General features: G+C 46.3%; 1 protein-coding gene across 5 annotated transcripts in view; it reads left to right on the top strand.

Moving 5' to 3' along the window:
• SHQ1 (SHQ1, H/ACA ribonucleoprotein assembly factor) overlaps positions 1-20,296 on the top strand; it is a 671,809-nt gene that overhangs the window by 116,300 nt on the left and 535,213 nt on the right. The gene's annotated exons all lie outside the window — the stretch shown is intronic.

Here is a 20,296-nt window from a genome sequence, read left to right as displayed (position 1 = left end):
ACTCCTGGTATTTTGTCATCAAGAAACCAAATGGAAAGTGGCGCCCTATTCTGGACCTTCAGTCATTGAACAAAATTCTGCAGTGCCTGGAGTTCAAGATGCTGACGTTGCAGGATGTCATACACTCGGTCCAGCCAGGAAAATTCTCGGCGTTGTTTGACCTCGAGGACGCCTACTTTCACATCCTGATGCTTCCCAAACATCGCAAGTTCCTCAGGTTCGTGGTTGGCGAAGATCATGACCAGTTTCGGGTTCTCCCGTTTGGCCTCAAGTTGGCTCTCAGGACCTTCACCAAGTGTATGGCAGTGCACTGGGCTCTGAAGTCTTTTCTGCCTCTCATTCAGGGTACAGTGGTACGCATTCTGACAGACACCACCACCACAATGTTTTACCTGCACAAGCAGGACGGCACGCACTCACAACGCCTGTCCCGGGAGAGTCAGGCGGTCTGGCATTGGGCCTTTGCTCACGGGATTCACATCACCGCTTACCATTTGCGGGGAGTGCAGAATGTTCAGGTTGATGCTCTCAGCAGGGACACAGGTCAGCTGCAGGTCAGCTGCTCGAATGGAAATGGAAGGATGCAAGAAATGGGGGTCTCCCCCTCTGGACTTGTTCACCAGCCCGGATAACAAGCAGTGCCCTCTCTTTGCCAGCAGGGGGCTCACCCAGACTCGAGGGGAGACGTGGTCTCATTCTCGTGGACGGGCCTGTTGGCATACGCATTTCCTCCGTTTCCTCTGATTCGGAGAATGATGCAGATGGGCCGCAAGGCCCAGTGCAGGGTGATCCTGGTGGCCCAGTTTCGGCCCCGGCAAACTTGGTTCTCGGATTTACTTCACCTGGCGGTGGATGACCCGCTTCATCTGGCGTCGGAACCAAATTTGCGATCACAGGACGACGGAAAGGTGTGGCATCATGACCCAGGTTCCCTCAGTCTTGCGGTATGGTTCCTGACCATTCCGAGTTTGGACATCTAGAAATCCCTCAGGATTGCCGTCAGATCTTGGCTGTGGCGATGGCGCCATCTACCAACGTGTTGTACAGTCGAAAGTAGACCAGGTTCTGTGCCTGGTGCGCAGAGCAACCAGATTTGCAGCCGTTATAGGTGTCACCAGCTCAGCTTCTGCCGTATCTTCTACTGCTGGCGAAGGGTGGGCTGTCGTTGTCTTTGATCAAGGTCCATCTAGGGGCCATCTCCAGTTTCACGAGACAGCGCAATTCTACGCCTCTGTTCAGTGACAGGTTGGTCTAACACTTCCTCAAGGATATTTTCAGGACATTTCCCCCGAGAAGATGTTTGCTCCTGTATGGAGTCTCAGTGTGGTACTCTCATCTCTCATGAAGCTGCCGTTTGAACCAATTTTGACTGCAACGTGAAGTTCCTCATGTGGAAAGTCACTTTTCTGGTGGCTATTACATCGGCCACTTCAAGCTATGGTCATCGACCCGCCGTATCTAAAGGTTCATGAGGGACAAGGTTCTCCTGTCTACTAATCCGCACTTTATTCCTAAAGTGCCGTCTGAGTTTCACTTTTTGCGCTAAGGCTACCACTCCTGCGGAGAAAGCACTGCATTCCTTGGGCGTTAAGAGGGTGTTGAAGTTCTACCTCGACCGGACTCAGGTCTTAAGGAAGTCAAGGCAGCTGTTTGTGGCTTTTGGCCCCTTCAACAGGGGGCAGTCAATTTCGAAGCAAGGACTTTCCCGTTGGGTCTCTTCTATGGTCTCCTTTTGCCACGGGAAGGCTAGCAAGCCTTTAGGGGCCACTCCTAAGGCCCATTCTACAAGATCCACGGCGTAGTCTGCGGCGCTGTGGGCGGGTATACCGCTCATCGTCATTTGCCAAGCAGCATCTTGGGCGGTGCCGCATACCTTCACCAGGCACTACTGTCTGGGGCAACAACATGTGGAGGATGTGCAGGTGGGACGTGCAGTCCTCCAACGCCTGTTCCAATAAGGTAAGCCCTGCAGCTTCCAGGGGTTAGGTTCTTTCAAATGGTTTTTGTGTATCATGCCAGATGTTGGATGGTTTTTTATTCTGTTGATTACTATGACCTGCGGCATGGGGTTTTGTTTGCCTGTCATGCACCACAAAGTTGTCATACTGTTATGTAATCTATTCACATCATTTGAATCCATGAAGGAGCCAATGCTGGAGAAGGGAGTCGTTTGTTACCTGTAACTCCATTTCTCCAGCGTTGGTATCTTCCATGGATTCACATGCACCCGCCGGCTGCCCCTGCAGGCAAACCTTGCTTTGGGTTTCCTCTACTTTGGGAGGTTAAAATGTGAAGGGAAGCCACGGGGACGGGGCTATTTATACTAGACGTCCTATTGGTGCAGCCTAAAGTACCCAAAAAGACGTTGATCGGACACTCTGTGTCGAAGTTTTCCGTAGGAAAACGCTATGTTAAAGTTACAGAGGTTTCCCAGCCTGACGACAGGAAATATTCACGGCATGTGAATCCATGAAAGATACCAACGCTGAAGAAATGGAGTTACAGGTAAGAAACTACTCCCTTACTGTGTGTGCCTGGATGGTGCTTCTTATCCTACATAGTGCGAGATGAACCAGACACTGGGCTTCCACTAAGGGGGAATTTTTGTGGCACTGAAACCTTAGGCGTCCCTGACGCAACGTCGATGTTGCAACCGAGTCAGTGGTTGCACAGTCAGTGTCGGGATAGAAACAGTTCTTTGTATTGTTTTCCTTGTCAAAGATCGTGACGAATCACGTTGTTGATATGATGTTGAAGCAGGTAGATGAAGGGATGTAACTAAGGGAGGGAGGGAGAGGGGGGGGCACTGCTGGGGCATTGTTGAAGATGTCCATTGGCTTACCTTGTCAAGTATTCAAGCTAACCCCACGAACACCACAAACACTGCTGCATTCCGCTAAGATTCGCGTTAGTGGTGGGTTTTTGAGCAGTAGTCTCCTCCTCCAACAGTTGCAATGGAAAACACACTGTAGCTGCAGCTCCTCCAAACACCACAAACACTCTGCTGCACTCCACTGTCGCACAGAAAACAGGGCCAGGACATCGCTTCACGATGCTGCAAAGGGTCTGCAGCATCTCTGGTCGTAGTCTTCTTCGGTTACTTCAGTTTCCAGTGGTCGACTTGCCTTTCACCTCAGGAGCCTCACCTTTTATAGAGTACCAGCACACACTCCTCTGCAATCTCTCAGCAATTTACAGAAAGGGGCGGGTGGCAGTCCAATCAGGATAGCCAGACCCTCAGTGGGAGAAGGTTCCATTCAGGCACTCGAGCAGACAAAGAGCAGGGGAGTGAAAAACTCCTCCCTACTTCCTGCCTGCCCAGACACACTAGAACCTAGGGGGGGGACATCCAAGGGTTCCCGCCAAAGGCAAAACACACACACAGGCCTCCCCCTCCAAGGATGGTAGAAGAAGGCATGACAAAGAACAACCACGGTACCGACGGCATGAAAAAAAAGGAGACACCAAGTTATAACTTGGGTGGCCGTATTGTGTATAACGGGGGGCAATGGACATAGCATGCGGTAGAAAATTCATAAAACAGTTGGTAGAACATGTCCAATGTCGGAAATGAGTAGTATTTAGCATCTATATTGTTCTCTAACTTTTGAGAAAGTAGGCCCAGGAGGGGCGAGGGTGATGTGAGTGTTGAGTATGGGGAAGGAGAGCTTAAGGTTGAGTTAAAAAGGGGGCCTAGTAGCATATGGGTTTATTTTAGAGTATTTTGGGTTCTTTGTTCAGTGTTGTCAGTGAAATGGTTGGTTTGTCTTGTCAAAATGTTTACTGTTTCTATGTAGCTGATATGAAAATGCATACCTAACATTTTGAAAAGTAAATAATTGAATAACAAAATTGATGCATTAGAAGTAGAGGTGTTACAGTACAATAAGGGAAAGGAAGGAGACACTTTTGATGAAAATGGCTCTAGATACGCCACTTACACATAAGCACCTCCCCTTCTAGAGTGATTGAATAAAGAAATACCATGGCCAATGGGTAACTGAAATAAAAGGGGAGGGGTCACCTCAGGTTTGGCCAGAACGAGGGTCTTTAGACAAAAGGATATTGGACCATGTAGCAACCTATCCAATGGCAAAATAAAAAAGGGAAGCAGCTTCAAAATAGACGAGAGGTGTTGGATTTGTGGAGGATGTTAGAGGAAACGCCCCCTACAAATAATAAAGAAAAGGAAGCAGAGTCCCCAACAGTGACAAACAATGAGATAGGAGAGAAAAGCAAGGCAAGTGAAGAACCAAAGAAACTATACCCACTGCTCACAAGGCCCGCCGAAGGGTATTGTGATCCAATATATACCTGCCAGAGTCGAGCACAACAGCCACACCAGCAACTGCACCGCCTCCTCCATATGTCCCTTCGAACACAATGTTGCCCCGTAGGTTTATATGGTCCATCAAGCACAACCGCTGCCCCCGCTGGACCAATGACACAAGATCTAGAAATATTAATGACAAGTACTCAGAGTTATCCAGATTGTGAACATTGTGTGAAACACTGCCGCTAAATGGGGGAGGGTAGCCACTGTTGCCACCCCCACTAAAGAGTTCCACCCTGCTACCAGAGGATGAATGGAAATCCAGGGACTTCCTTTTTTCGAATGGATAGTGCCTCAATTAAAGCAGTTTGAGTAGAGCGAGACGGGGAAACGGCAAATGTGGGGTATGACACAGTAGCATCAGAGAGCGAAGAGGAATGTTGGAGCCACTTTGATGAGTCTGACGAAGGAGCAGTGGGAGGTATTCAACAGATCAAATTGGCAACTCCACAAGTGACAGAAGTAGAAGAGGAGGGTTGGGAAGCAAGACTCTGTAATAGACTAGGGCGAATGGCATTAGGCAAAAAGAAAGGAGTGAAGGTAAGTAAAGGGAAGGAGAGGTCAAAATTACAGATGCCTCTTATTCACAAGGGAGCAGGACGACCCCATTATGTCCCTTGGGCACTGATGGACAAAAACTATTATTAAAGGCCCTCCCGCCACTCGCAGGGGGTGCAGGGAAATGGATATATACGCATTTGAGAAAAAACATAGTGGGAGTGCCCTTGGCTATAGGGGATATCAAAAGCCTTTTGGTGTCAGCAGTAGGTGACCAGGCCGACTCAGTGTGGGTAAAGACGGGGATCCCAGCAGTTACCATGGGTAACGATAGACATGACCGGGCGTCCTTTTACAATGTGAGAGTACAGGTGTGGGATGCACTGCGGCAGACCTTCCCTGACACCCCAGATTTACACTCTGTGATGCAATGCACCATGGGTGAAGAGGCTCTGCAGTTCATTCTTCGGATGCAGGAGATGTGGCGGGCGGAGACGGGTACAGCGTGGGACCAATACACCTCCCTGTTCTACTTCATTATCAAGAAAGGCCTCCCGAAGGAGGTACAGAAGGCCCTTGATAAAAATTGCTGGGATAGAAGCCAAACGGTGGCCCGAAATACAAAGCATTATAGGGCACCATTGCAGAAGGGTAGAGGGAAAAATAAATAGCTCAGAGAAGATTAGCAGATGAAGCAAAGCTGGTACAGAGTAAGTTAGTGAAGGTCGCGACGGTAACTGCTGCACCTCCCTCAGAACGGCAAGTAGAATAAGGGGAGGGCTTATAGCACTACAGGCCAGATTGGCAGCTGCATGGGTAGACAATTGACAAGAGCAATGGGGTGGAGAGGAACGGCACATGGGACCTCAATGGCAGGGAAGACCTACAAGAGGACGAGGTGGGCATCTAGGACTGCGAGGGGGAAGAGGTGCATATGCACATGGAGGGCAAGGACCAGGGGGGGGGGAGGCGGGTGGCACGGGACCATGTTGGTTGTGCAGGAGATGGAGACACTTTGCCAGGGAATGTTGCATCCAACCTGTAGCCAATTATCAGAACATACAGTGGTACAACAATGAACAACAATATGGGCTCCTGCCCCCAGGTAGCCCGTATGGACTCTGTGGGCCCCTGCACACTGGATGGGCAGCCCAACAATAGGCCCACACAAGGGTACCCTACACAAAACCGTCACACAGCAAAATCGTATTGTACACACACATACTTACCCATTCGCCACCACAGCCAACGGAGCTCCCATACCCTATCAGGGAATGTGTGTGCCAAGTGAAAATGTTTACTCTTGCCCAGGGAAAAAAAAAAAAAAAAACGCCCAGGACAGCTCTCAGAGAACCATTGCATGTCCAGTCCTATCCACTACCTTACGTGCAGGCAAGGGACAACTGGTGGGGGAAGAGCTAGGAAACAGACAGTTCATCTTTATGGTGGACTCAGGGGTGGAGCAATCATGTTTATATGAAGGTGATTTTCCATTATCTGGCAAGAATCTCTAGACGCAGGGATTCTTTGGGGCTGTAGTCATGGATCCTTATACAGAAGAGCTAGATGTCAAAATAGGAGGAAGAACAGGACAAGCACTCCTATTGTATCATGATGACTCACCTGTGAATCTATTGGGGCGAGACTAAATAAGCAGACTAAATATGACAATCGCATTTACAGACAGAGGGCTGGTATGTTCCACCCCTGGAATGTGCTCCATGCGAGCCATGCTCCTCATACAGACAATAGCAAATGAAACAGCAGTCTGTGTGGGGTACCAACCAACATGGAAATGTTCATTTATGGGATTCAACTATTATCAACGCTAGTGCCAGAGATTACACGCAAGGGTTGGAGAGTGCCCTCTGATTTTGTTTTTCGCCCAGTAGCAACCCCCAAAATAGTGCCCGGCACCATTTTGTCTCTTGATCTTCAAGGGGTTCAGGTTTCTCCAAAACATATTGTGGCAATTGGACTGGATAGACATGGTTGTGAGTGGAGGACAGTATTGTGTATTGACCCAAACATAGCACTGCACGAGTTAACTGATGAAGAGCGGTTCACTGACGACAACACGGATGGCGAAATAATCTTAGAAGTATGTATGCTTTGTGACATAATGGTGCAAAACAGAAGAGTGATTAACCCCCTCATGTCCATCATCAGTGCCCTGCCGTCTTTCTGCAACAAAGATTTACAATTAGTGCCACACAATTTATGGACTACAAACCCCCATGATGTAGAGTTACTGAAGGAAGTGACCCAATAAAAATAAAGATCAAACCAGGAGCAATGTTGCCCAGAGTGAGACAGTACCCCTTGTCCAAAGAAGCAGAGGATGGCATCAAAGACACTATATACGCACTATTACAACAGGGCATTATTGTACCCTCAAATTCCCCTTGTAACACTGCAAATTATCTGATTAAAAAAGCGAAAGGGGGTTCGTGGAGGATGGTGCAGGACTGCCGCCCACTTAATGACATTGTTCAAAAGGAGTTCCCTCTTGTCCTGAACCCGGCATCCATCTTATGCAGTACTCCAAAACAAGCCACCCATTTCACTGTGATGGATCTGAAAAACGCCTTTTTCTCAGTGCCCCTTGACTGAGATTCTAAATACCCGACAGCCTTCACCCTGGGAGGGAAAATATACGCACATTGCGGACTGCCCAGGGGTACTGTGAGAGCCCAAGCATTTTCAACAGAATATAGCACGAAGACCTCGGCAATATTTCTGTTCAAAGCACCATCACCCAATACGTTGATGACCTCCTAGTGTGCAGTGAAGGGGAGGAAATATGCAGAAAAGACTCAGTAACTTTGTTAACGTTATTGGCCTACAAGGTGATAAGAAAAAACTTCAATACTGTCTGGCAGAAGTGCTTTATTTGGGCCAATTAATATCTAAGGATGGCAAGAGAATAAATCCTGACAGTACGAGTGACAGCCAGACCCCACACAGTGAAGGACATGCACACATTTCTCTGCATATTTAATTACTGCAGGGCATGGATCTTAAACTATGCCGAATACACACGACCCATACTGCAAGCTTTAACCCTTTAACTGCCATAGGTTCCAAAGGCCTTTTTTGGTGATTTCAGAATGTCGCCATTCAATGCCTTTGCTCTTTCATTAACCCCTTAAGTGCCAAGGACGAGGTATCTCGTCCTTGGTAACAGGGAGGTAATCCCAAGGACGAGATAATTCGCACTTGGCACTTAAGGGGTTAAAAGAAGCACAGAACGAGAACACAGCCATAACATGGACCCCTGAAATGCACAACGGTTTCACGACACTAAAAGAACTGAAATGCACAGCACCCGTCCTCGCCACACCGGATTACAAACAGGAATTTTTTTGTTCTCACATTCAAACGGAACACTGATGACCGCAGTATTGAAACAAAAAACATTGTTGGGTCATAAACCACTACCTTATTAAAGCGGTACCCTTGATTTAGTGATGCAAGGACACTTTGCGTGCGAACAGGCTCTTGCTTCAGTGGCCTTCGCGATTGTAAAGAGCTCCACAATTGTGGTGGGATGTTCAGTAACGTTGTTTGTTCAACATTCTCCGTTTGCCATACTTGAGCGATCAAAATCCACACTGACCACACAAAGAGATACTGCTTATGAAATAATAATTTCAAGCCCAAACGTTCATGTGATACGTTGTAAAACTGTGTAATCCAGCCACGTTCCTCACAGAGCCATGCACATTGGAAGATATGCAAACATATGACTGGGCCACCTATGAGGGAGAAGGAGACGACGTTCCCAAAGCAAGTGAGATTCCCTTGAGTGTAGGAGTAGGATATTTTGTAGACGGGTCAGCGTTTATTTGCCCCGAGACTGGTGAATAGCATGTTGGGGCAGCAGTAGTGATATTGGAAGAAAAGTATGAGGTGCGGATACAAAAGAGATTGCCAATGCATTATTCATCTCAAGCAGCAGAATAGGTAGCATTAATAGAAAAACTCCATGCAGCAAAAGGGTGTGCAGTGACAATAAACACAGATTCAGCATATGTAACCACCACAGTGCATGCTGGACTTTCTAGGTGGAGGAGAAGAGGGTTCAGGAGAGCAGACGAGTCACCAGTGCAACATGCAGGACTATTAAATAAAATGATAGATGGACTTGCAGAACCATCAATAGTAGCCCTGGTAAAATGCCAAGCCGACACCAATAACAATCACGAAATCTCACTATGAAATGTGGCGGCAGACGCCGTCACAAAACAAGCAGCGTACTTCCAGAAAGATTTAGTAACAGAATGTGTGATGAAAGAGCGAACGGAAGAACCCAAAGATAGCTGTTATAACTCCCTCCCCACCGCGCAGATAATAGAGCTGCAGAAGAAAGCACCCCAATGCGAACAAGAACTATGGACAAAAAGGGGTTGCCCACAATCGCCAACAGGGAAGGTAGTGATGCCTGTAGAACTATTGCAAGTAGCCTTTGAACAGCTACATTTTCCAGCCCATACGTCAAAACAACACATTGCGACAGACATCCAGGAGGATTAGTTCATCCTGAACCTCCAGGAATACATTAATAAATTGACAGTAGAGTGCATAACATGCCAAACGTTTAGCTCTGGGATGACCCTCAGAACATTGCCGGGAACACTGACCCACCCCATTGGACCTTTCCGTGAATTGCACATTGACTATGCAGACCTGGGAGAAAAATGCAATTGGGCAAGTTACTTTGTAGTGGTTTGTCCCTTTTCCCGCTGGGTGGAGGCTGGATCCTGTGCTCCCCCAGATGCCAAGTGTGCAGCTAAATTTCTAGTAAGAGAAGTATCCCCACGTTGGGGCATATGCAATGGCATATGCGATGTCATATGCTCCGACATTGGGTCACACTTCTTTAATTACCTCTTCAAAGAAGTAACAACATTAATGGGAATAAAACATAGAAATGTGTTCAATTTATCATCAGCAAGCAAATAGGGTGGTAGAAAAGATCAATGACCGCCTCAACAGTAGACTGACCAAACTATGTCACATGCCCAAAAAGAATTGGGTTTATCCCACTGGTCTGGTTTCAACTGCGCACCCAGCCAAGTAAGGACCACCATTTGCCCCCCCATGAAATAGTAACAGGGCGACGAATGCAAACGCCCTTGTCCCCGGTAAGAAGAAAGTCTAATGCCCATAGAAGTGCCACAGTGCTGAGAGAGGAAATTAAAGAATACCTCACACAGCTTACAAGAGCAGTATGAATAATTTTGAAACAAACTGCCCCACCATGTACTATAGAAAATGAAACCGACATTTCAACACCCTCGGCAGATAGCCCGTCAAATCCTTTAATGCCTCGAGAATGAGTGTATTTCCGCAGCTTTGTACGCAGATGGAACAGTCCAAGATTTCATGGCCCTTATGAAGTTCTATACTGCGCACCTTCAGCAGTAAAGGTAAAGGGCCTGAAATACTGGACCCATCTGTCAGGAAGTCACATGACAGTGTAGTATCATAAACACTCCAGCAATGTGAACAAGAAACAGTAACTCTTTAATGAATAACAGAGCAATACAGCACAGTGATGTAAACGGTGGTGGAGGAAAAGCAATACTGATATTATCAAAAAATGCATATTTTCAAAAGGAATGTATTGCTCATTATGTTTCTCTCTCTCAATTGCACGTGTACCTTCAAAAAACAATGCTGAAAATGTGTTTATCCCCTTAAATTCCACTATGTAGGTTCAACGATGGCGGAAAGTAGTTCCTTGATTGCAAATAGAATTGAGTCAGATAGAAGTAGGAATAGTGTAAGTGCCACTAGAGCTATTCTTATGAATGCAGCCTTTCACGGCCATTGTTTTCACCACTATTTTACTGTGTTTGGGGCTGTATTTGAGCAGTACTTTTATTGTTGAAGATATAAAAGAAGAGGAGGGTGGGGGAAAACTAATACAAGAAGGAAGTAAACTAATATAACAGTGTGAAGCTAATATGGGACCATAATACTTTAAACAATATTACTACACTACGCAAAAATCGTACAAAAGTGTCAGCACATATCGGACCATTTGCAATGAATGAAAGTGAAGATGTAATTTATGTATATGATGACTCCTTTTCCACTCCAGCAATGTATACAACACCACCAAATGAGCTGTATACAACCAGATACCCTACCTCAAATGTAAATATTGTATATACTCTGTCTCCTACTGATATGTCAAAAGCACTTTTGAATACTCAATACTGCCAGCTTAATAATGACACCAATGTAACATCTGATGCAGGTCTCTTCCCCATTTATCGCTTATATGCTTCCAGTACCCACAAAACAACCAGTGTTGATGGTAAACAGTACAAAAGGTCATTAACTAATGGTAAAAATAAGTCAACACGGAGGCAGAAGCTGCAAACAAAAGAATCAAAATAGGATGCATACCACGGGTTGGGATTGGATGAGGTGGAGGATCAACTCAGCCACTGCCTGGTGTCCCGAGTCTCAGGATCTGAACCCTACAGACACTGTAGCCTCAAAAACACACCCACTTGATTTATATGAACCGGCAAGACTAATTGCTCTTAACAAACATAAGGAAAAAGCAAAAGCAAAATCACATCCGTCACTAACCTGTGTGGGCGTTGATGCGACTGGATTGGAGTCGGTGTACCTGGCGGGGCGATCTGCCGGGCCGGTGCTGGGCCGTGCGGATTAGACAGCGGTCTTGGTCCCCAGCACCGCCATTTTCGTGGCGGACGCCGTAGTGCCCTGCCTCCCCGCGGTCGCTGAGGAAAATGCTGGAGGCGAGGCTGGGTTGGGAGGAGGGTCGGGGGGCCTGTTGAGTAGTCGGGGGAAGGAGGGGGGCAGAGTCCTTCCGGGGTCTGCCCCCTCTGCTCTCCCCCTGGCAGCCGCTTCACTGGAGAGCGACGAACCAGCTGTGGGGGGGAGCGAGTCCCGTGACCCGCCCCCTGGACGCCTCGTCTATGGCGACGGGGTTGGCCTCTGGTGAAGGAGCGGAGGCCGCTCGGGGATCCTAGAGGGACTCCTGCTCCGAGGGCAGTGAGCGGGAGACAGTGTGCGCGAGGGAGGATAGCGCAATTGAGCACGACAGACTCGCTTGCTCCGGTTGCTGTTTGGAGAGTGAAAATGTATCGGCATCAGAATGCGAATGTTCATATGTTGTGAACAATGGAATCCAGACCGATGAAGTCTGTGGAATGCCCTTGACGGGCACTAGTAAAGTGAAAAAATTAACGAGTCACCAAAAAAAAGCACTTCTAGTTAACACCATACACACTGCTTTATGGAATGACACAAACAAAAATTGTGAACAATTTACAAACGACTCGGACAAATCCATGAGTGTGCAGACTTTTAGGTCTGCAGACGGACGTAGAAACTCATTGGCAGTCGCTGACCAATTACTGACAGACTTAAGACTCTTGAACGAGAAAGTACAAAAGGGAGGCTCATTTGATACATCTAATCCTGTACTGACGGCTAACTTTGCTCAGCATAACAACTTTAGCGATTTTAATACCACAAATGACATCAACTAATAAATCATCCTACATTCAAGTGACATTGATTGACAGTGCCGTCGGACAAACTGGATCCTCCAAACCACTATTAATAGTAAACATCTATTGGCAGCACAAAGCCACTGGGACCTGGGAGTTCTTTGACGACTTATGTGAAATCATAGATGAAATTATGACGCAGCACGATGATCCACAAATAATCATATGGAATATTGACTTCCTGAACATGAATACTGCCAGAAACAACAAAAAAGAAGTAACTAAGAGACCAAGAAGAAAAAACCTCGAGCTGCTGGCTGATCACTGGATAGAAGAAATGGGAATGAGACAAATGAGAATGTTAAACGGGAACACATCTGGTGACATGCCCGCTCAGGCTACATGGAAACGGGAGAATCGACCATCGATCCTAGACTAGGTTTTTGCCTCAAACAGTATGGCTGAAAAAATTGTGTCATTGAAAATAACTAACATGTCTCATAGCGATCATAACTTGGTGACTCTAGTGATGAGTAACGTCATACAAAAAAATAACGACCGGTACAATCATGACATAGAAGTAGAACCTGGACGCTCCAGACCAAGATTAAATGCTGGAAAAATAGTTAACATCAAGGATGCAATTAAAGAAAGTTGCGATATGAATTGCACCCCCCTTCTGGATCAATACAAAGAAGTGAAAACATCTAATAAAAACTGTCAATTCAGGCCTACTCACAGCTATGATCATGAAATTGTATCCAAGAAGCGACTGCTACGGAGAAATATCCGAGCTCTCAAAACTAAGAGGGCTACCACTATCGAAGAGGAAATCAAAAAACTAAAAAGAAATTATAAAAACTGGATACAATCGCATAAGGCAATTATGGCACAAAACGACGCGGAACATATGCAAGTTAGCATGAGAAAGAAAACATCAAAGGAATTTTGGGCAATCATAAACAATACTGAAGCTCCACAATTCGCCTTGACAAGTGTAATGGTAAACGAAGAACAGTGGATTGAACATTACACCAAGCTCTTTAAACGGCAGAATATCTGTGATCAAGTAAAATTTGATGAAGATAGACCATGGAACATCGCAATAACTAGAGATGACATCATTCTGAACATCAAAAGATTAAACTCCTCAAGGGCTCCTGGACCTGACAGCCTGACCAATTTCACACTAAAACAAAATCCTGAGGAATGGGCCGACATGTGTGATGCCTTATTTGAGATCATCTTAAGAGAAAAGAGAATTCCTGCTTCCGGGAAGTGCGCGGTCATAGTTCCAATTTTCAAAAAAGAAATTTGTAGTGATCCCAGGAACTATAGGCCGATTGCCTTACTGGATGTAATTGGAAAGATTTTTGCAACACAGCTTCAAATCCAACTGTTAGCATGGATCAAGATATCTGGCAACTACGATATTAGACAAACCGGCTTTGTAAGGGGTGTCGGCTGCAACCTAAATCTAATAATAATTAACATACTGAAAATGGAGGCAATAAAAAAAAAAAAAACATATATCTAGTCTTCATGGATCTAGCACATGCTTTTGATGCAGTAAACCGGGATCTGCTATGGAAAAAGCTAAAAGACAAAAACTGTCCCGAGGGCCTTATTCGTGCCATCAGAGAACTATACCTGGAAACCAACATAAAAATCAGGCACCCTGTCAAAACCAATAACCACAGAGCGCGGTGTCAAACAGGGATGCCCTTTAGGAGCAATTCTGTTAGACTTCTTTAGACACAATGTGGGACAAGCCATGAGTAAAATCAGATCGTTCCCACCCAGACTGAACGGGACCCCAATGGATTCTATACGCAGATGATATTTTTCTCTTAGATCTAACCCGAATTGGCCTACAGCGAAAATTGCAAGCGCTAAGCAAATACACAAGCGAGAACGGTCTCGGAATTAACATCGCAAAGACCGAAAAACTAGAACTAAAGAACTTATGCGGCCGAAAAAAAAACGAGAAGTTCCAATGGAAAATTGGTAACGATAAACTCAAGATCGTGGACCAAGCTAGATATCTTGGTATCATGATAAGCTCAAACAGAAACGACGATCCAATGATAAAAGAAATCAACTCTAAATGTAAAAACTTCACCAACCAAGGAATAAGGATTAACAGCAAATATGGGAAATTCAGTAATAAACCAGCACTGAAATTCTATAAAAGTAAGGTTGTCCCGTCCATAATTCATGGAGCCGAGACCTTGTTTGGATGTTCGTAAAAAGTATACGACTTGTGCGAATACAAATTCTGGAAAAGAATTCTAAACTTACCTAATGGAAGACTGCTGGCTTGTATTAGGTTTGAGCTGGGTTTAACATCCATAACTGCAAAAATTCTGTGGAACTCACTATCACTATACAGGAAAGTGTAAGGAAGAGATAATTTTCCGCAATTCCAGATTCTGAATAAAAGTTTCGAGAAAAATGATCAATCGATACAAGGAACATGATCAATCGATACAAGGAACATGGGTGACCAGCTGCAACAATTTGCTAGAAACTCTTGAAACCTCAAATGACACGCTATGGTGGAACCCAAATAAGGTGAAAAGAAAACTCTGGCACTGGGATTGGATACACACATTACAGCAGAGAAAAAAGCACAAGTGTATGATGCTGGTACCACCTGAAGTCAAATCTTATAACACCTTATCTAAATATCTGATCAAATTTCCAGACAGAACCCAAAGGGATTTATTCTTGAGATTCAAACTGAACCAACTTGAAACAAAAGAAATACTAAAACAAAGGAAAAAGAGCGAAGTGAATGACATAAAGTGCAGACTATGTCAAAACACCGATGAAAACTTAAAACATCTAGTGCTTTATTGCCCCGCTCTGCAAGACATGAGACTAAATCTGTTTAGAGCTGAAATTGAAAAAAAATCGACTTGGGATGCGCAACAATGGTGGGCGGCCATATTTGAAGGTGCAAACAATAAAATAACCTTCCCCCTCATCAATTTCCTGAAAATGATATTGGGAACACTTCAGAAGGAGTCGAAACTATCCGAGAACATTGTCACCACTGATCATACCAGCTTAGCCGGAATTTGAGACCCAGATGGCTCTGTGAAAACGAACTCAAAATTCAATACATGTCTGCCAAATGAACTTGATTTAGCGTACATTAACGAGCGCAAGGAGATCATGATGCTCGTCATAAAGCAGGGGAAAAAAATCGATGATGTGCTTTTCTGTGTTTTTAGTTTTATGGCTAGCTATTGTACAGGATTTCTTCTTATTTTTTTGTTGTCTTTTTAAAGGTTTGTAACAAACTGGATAAACATTTAAAAAAAAAAAAGGATCTCCAAAGAGGACGACTCCTTCCCTTTGATTGGAGGGAACAACCAGTCCCAAGGCAAACTTTGATTTGAGCCATCTTCCGAAGTCCTGTTTGTTTCCAGAGCTGCGAAACCCCAAGAGCAGGATACCTGCTGCCCATTCCAAGTGCATCGTTGTGGAAAGGCCAAACACGTCCAAGTCTTTGAGACCTCAGGACACTCCAGAGATTCGATCTAACTTACCCAGTCCTTCTCGGCAGAGTGTGGGACTTTGAGAAACGACCCAAGCAACTGTGTCCTTTGTTGGTGCTGCAGATGGCACCAAAATCGCACAGTGACCAGAGAAGTTGCTGAAAGCTGTGCCAGAAGTCCTCCCTCAGGATGAGAGATCCCATCCATTGTCCCTCCTTTCGTCATCAGACCAAGCAATCCGGAGCTCGGGTCCATTGCCGCCACTTCAAGGAGAATACAGCCACGATCTTTTGTTCTAACCTGAGGTACTGTGTGGCGAAAGGTATTGCTTACCTTGATCTGTGAAGTCGCTCCAGAGCATTGGAGTGCACATAGAGGTGTCCAGGGTAACTCCTCTTAACTTTGACTCAAGCCCCTGCTTTTGTCCCTTTAGCGAGTCCTTTAACAGGGTTTGCAATGTTGATTGTGTCCTCTTACATCTTAGAGATTAGAGACTGTAAAGTATCCACATGAACTTTCGTATTCTGCTGCTTGTCGAGACTTTAAGCCCTCTTCGAACTGCATTTAGCTAAGGTTGCGTTTTGGACCTTAAAACACTTGTTGGCCGAAGAAACTGCCTCTATAATTGTAAGAACTGCTAGTTACACTAACCAACAATTTTCCTTCCCAAAAGTCACTATCTTATATGTTTATGCAGAGTAATGTATTTACTGTATTTCTAAGATTCGTGAGTGCACATTCTTACCGATAATATGATATGATAGAACTGTCATTACTGTTGAAAGCTGTAAAAAATGTAACGGCGAGCAACTACAAACTAAGAAGTGACCTTTGAAAAGTATTCCTAAGTGTTTTGGTTTATTGTGTCAAGTTATTTAAAGAGATTCTTGTGTATACATCTTTATTTTAATATACATGTATGTGTAAGTATTCCTTTGATGTGCATTACTAACTAGGTTTAGTGTACTTACCTACAGCTCACATCTTCCTCTTATGATAAGCCTAACTGCTCAGCCACCCTACCAAGGTTCCAGCAGTTGTACAGTCTGATAGTTGGGGAGCTACAAACCACTGGGATAGCTTACTAAAGTCTTACCTCCAAGTGGGGCTTTAGGAAAACTCCCCTAACACCCCTTTAATGGCAAGCATGGCTTCTGACCAACACCTAATTCAATCCTCCTCCTGGAAAGCAACAAAACAGCGAAAACACCGGCTGCCTGGAAGCAAGTCACAACAAGAACCAACTAGTAAGACGTATCAGTGCAGCTCGCGGAGCTCAATGGGCTACAGCGCATAGAGAGTGTGTGGAGGCTTGTAGAGCAAGAATGCCAGACATGATGTGCACAGAGAACCACTAGGCGAGTACGTGGCCCGGCAAGTAAACCACCGCAGCCATGCAGCGTCGCATCCAGAATGAGCACGGAATACTGCAGAGGACCGAGGTAGAGCCCAGAGGAGCCACCCACAAATCTCTGCACCGAGCAAGTGGAAACGCAGAGAAGAGGATGGTGAAATGAAATTAAAGCAAATGATATTTTATTTATATTGTGCTTGTTACGTGGTGGCTCTAGAGGAATGAGAGGCGGGCGACAAGGCATGAAAGAGCTACAAGCCCAGAGATGGAAGCATACTGGGAAGGCCCACAGTGGGGGAGCAGGGAGAGAGATGGGCACTGCAAACGGCAGAACATGGAGCAGCACCCGAGTGGGGAGAGTAAATGAGAAAAGCCCCGAAGCAGTGAGAGAGACACGACACCCCAGAGTTGGATAATCCCCAGATTGAGGAAACCACCAAGAGCCCCCAGAGTGGGGAGATGGAAAGAGGGGATCCTTGGGGTGGGGAAAGAAGGAAGAATCCCCAGGATGGGGAGGGAAAAGGAGAGCAGCTCGGGCAGAGGAGAAAGTGACTGATTTGAGAGAGACACAAAGACCTGGCTAGAGCCCCAATACAACAATCCAGCAGTACAAGAACTGCGCGCTTGAGACTGTTCACGTAGGCAAGGACCAATGTTAAAGAGACACAAGGATGGGGGCCAGAAGCCTGCAGCTTCCCTTTTTTGTTTTGGCAGTGGCACAAAGTGTTTTAGTTTGTTTTCTCAGGAAATAGTAAACAAACTAGGTTGGAATAGGATTCTACATTTCTGTTAGCCATCGTGACATCCTGACGAGTACTTATTTTGACTTTCTTTTGCATAGAGTAGAAATATTAATGGCACTGGTTTAGGGACAGAGTAGGTGTTCTTTCTTTAAATAGAAAAATAAAAACTGCCTCTTTCATCCATCTCCTGCTTCTGACAAAGAATGCACATTCTTGAAGAACCTGGTCTGGAATGTAATACTCCTTCTGATCCCTCTCAAATCTAAATGATAGGTTGTTGCAGTCCAGGTATACCCACTCACTGGAGCGAGCCATCCGAGAATCCTAGAATTACTTCGACACTTTGCACAGCCTCAACCGACTCTCGGTGTCTCTAAGGCCACTCTTGGGGTTTTGTTGGCGACCAATAGTCTCTGTATCTACCTTTCCAGTTTATTAAACTCTAATTTCAGATGTTTGTAAGAGAAAGCTATAATTTTAAGAGTCACCCTGCCATCGATGTCAGAGATAACCCGGGAATTAGGCACGGAGGGCGTGTGTCAATTGTATGTGTCGTCACATATTTCCGGGAGGCAGACCAAACCCTTCCCTAATTGTCCCAAACGTAAGCAGTTTCTGTCCTGTACGACATCCGCTAAGGTGCGTATCCCCTGATCCTCCCAGCTGGGAAAGTGGCCCATTGTCAGGACATCCGGGATGTATCCGTTATCCCATAGAGGTTGGTCCAGTGTCGGTCGCCCACCCCACCCAATGTGTTGGAGCGCTTCTTCCCATGCTGTGCGGATTTGGCGTATCATCCCCGGCATACCGGACACCGCACTGTCCGGTCCGTACAGGACCCTGATGGGCGGTCACTCGCCCATACCTCGGATCTCATTCCCAAATTGTAACAGCCCAGGGTCCCCGTGAATTCAGTTATTCAGGACCCCCAACTGTGCTGCCAAGGAGTAAGCCCTCAGACAGGGTATGTCCAGTCCCCCCCAGACCGACCATTGAAGGGTTGTAAGGGCGATGCGGGGCTGCTTCCCACCCCAAAAGATTTCCGAAAGGTACATTCTATGGGTATAAAGGTCGTACCGGGGACGTGGGTTGGAGCGTTCTGCAGGACATACAGGAATCTCTGAAGAGAGAGCATTTTAAAGAGGGCTGCCCTCCCCATCAAACTTATCGGGAGGGATTGCCAGTGGGTGACGTCAGCTTCAAATCTGCTCACCACGGGTTGGAGCTTAAGCTGGAGGAATTAATCAGTGTTGGGGCCCACCTGGATGCCCATGTAGACAAAACTCTGGATGGAGACTGAGTAGGGACAGTGTTGTGGGATCGCATCGGCCTGCCCTGGAGGGGGAAGAAAATCGTTTTTTGTTTGACTTTAAGCCCGCAGAACTGCTGATATTCAGTGAGGATTGTCGTCACCGCGGGGCACAAGACCCTGGGGTTGCTCATGTAGAGGAGCAGGCTGTTGGCGTAGAGTGAGACCTGGTGCACCCCGCCCCAAGGCCACACGAACCCAGACCACCCACGGGTCATCCGAAGCCCGATTGCATGAGGCTCTATCGCCAGTGTAAGTAGGGGAGACGGGGCACCCCTGTCTGGTTCCCCTGCCCAGTGAGAAAGGTTTGGAGGAAAACCCGTTCACCCGCACCACCGCTTCTGGGGCATTATATAGTATCTTGACCCTGGACATATAGTTGGGTCCGAGCCCCATGCGGTCCATAATATTCCATAGGGCCGTCCACTCCACTGAGTCGAAAGCCTTTTCAGAGTCCACTGCAAGTAGAGCGAGTGGATCCTTGATCAGGGCTGCTTTGTTGATTGCAAAATGAACCCTATGCAGATTCATCCTGGTGGATCTGGCAGGCATAAACTCGGATTTGTCTGGGTGCACTAAGGAGTGGATGACCCCCAGCATTCTGTTGGCCAGGACCCGGACGAGAATCTTGGCCTTTCTGTTAATGAGTGAGATAGGCCTGTATGAGGCACAGAGGTCTGAGGGGCTTCCCCCGGTTGTGGAATCACTCCAATTGTAGCCTGTCTAAGGTCTTGTGGGAGTTTACCTTATGCCCGAGACTGCAGCAACATATGGTACATGTGCCCCATCACTCACTCCTCCATTCGACTCCAGGTCTCTACCGGGAAGCAATTCAGTCCCAGGGTTTTCCCAGATTGGTGTTGGGACAGGGCCGCTGCCACCTCCTTCTCCGTGACCTGAGCCTCCAACTTCTCCATCTGGGCTCTGGAGAGCCTAGGGAGCACAATTGAGTCCAAGTAATGTGGGTTCCCATTTCCCAGTGTGACCTCGCTGGGAGCGTAGAGATATTCGTAGAGAGCGGCTTTTGTGTCTGCTATTTAGCATCTTCATGAAG

This window comes from Ambystoma mexicanum, chromosome 2p (assembly GCF_040938575.1).
Source record: "Ambystoma mexicanum isolate Mex_15411 chromosome 2p, UKY_AmexF1_1, whole genome shotgun sequence".
In the NCBI taxonomy this organism is placed as follows: domain Eukaryota; kingdom Metazoa; phylum Chordata; class Amphibia; order Caudata; family Ambystomatidae; genus Ambystoma; species Ambystoma mexicanum.
Note: the sequence above shows the minus strand (reverse complement) of the source record. Positions and strands in the feature narration are given on the sequence as shown.